Source organism: Apium graveolens, unplaced genomic scaffold, assembly GCF_009905375.1.
Source record: "Apium graveolens cultivar Ventura unplaced genomic scaffold, ASM990537v1 ctg1988, whole genome shotgun sequence".
Lineage (NCBI taxonomy): Eukaryota > Viridiplantae > Streptophyta > Magnoliopsida > Apiales > Apiaceae > Apium > Apium graveolens.
In genome coordinates this window covers 17747-18716 of record NW_027417480.1, presented here as the reverse complement: position 1 = coordinate 18716, position 970 = coordinate 17747, and the positions used below count along the sequence as shown (strand labels likewise).

The following is a 970-nucleotide window of genomic DNA, read 5'->3' as shown; positions in this document are numbered from 1 at the left end:
GCCGCTGCCGGGGACTCGGCGTATTTGTTTAGTTTATGTACTTACCATCATTGGTCATTAGGACTCAGTGATTAGGACGTAGTAGTTAATTACTCTTTTCGGTTGTGTTTCAGGTACTTTAGCAAGCGTTTATGCAAACTCGTTCTCGTGCTCGCAAGAGGACCTTAGATACAGCTGAAGGAAAAGACGAAATTATTGATACTCCGGAGAAGTTAGATTTTGAGGATTCGGATTCAGAAACTGAGCAGAAAGAACCAGTAAACATGGGAGATCGTATTGTTCAAGCTGATCCAGCTCTTATGGATTTTTCTCGGCCTAAAATTGATGACATTTAGTCAAGCATCCTTCATCCGGCTATTCAAGCTAACACCTTTGAAATCAAGCCGGGCACTATTCAGATGGTGCAGAATTCTGTTTCTTTTGGAGGAGCGGCAACTGAAGACCCCAACATGCACATAAGGAATTTTGTCGAGATCTGCAGCACGTTTAAGTATAATGGCGTGACTGATGAGGCTATCAAGTTGAGGCTTTTCCCATTCTCACTGAGGGATAAAGCTAAAGACTGGTTACATTCTGAACCAGCTGGGTCCATCACTACGTGGCAAGATCTTGCGCAAAAGTTTCTGGTGAAGTTTTATCCAATGGCAAAGACTGCTGCTATGAGGAGTGCTCTTACTCAGTTTGCGCAGCAACCTACAGAATCTATGTGCGAGGCTTGGGAACGCTACAAGGAAATGTTGAGAAAATGTCCACATCATGGAATGCCGGATTGGATGGTAATCACTGGTTTTTATAATGGTTTGGGGGCTCAATCTCGGCCCATGCTCGATGCAGCAGCTGGAGGCGCCTTATGGGCTAAAAGCTATACTGAGGCGTACAATCTTATTGAGACGATGGCTGCAAATGAGCATCAAAACCCAACTCAGAGGATGACATCAGGCAAGGTAGCAGGTATTCTGGAAGTTGATGC

General features: G+C 44.6%; 1 non-coding gene across 1 annotated transcript; it reads right to left on the bottom strand.

Annotated features, from left to right (window-relative positions):
• Nucleotides 1–656: 656 nt before the first annotated feature.
• LOC141700253 (small nucleolar RNA R71) lies at nt 657–763 on the bottom strand. The gene has a single exon (XR_012566265.1). It is a non-coding gene; the product is annotated as a small nucleolar RNA R71 (small nucleolar RNA).
• Nucleotides 764–970: the final 207 nt, after the last annotated feature.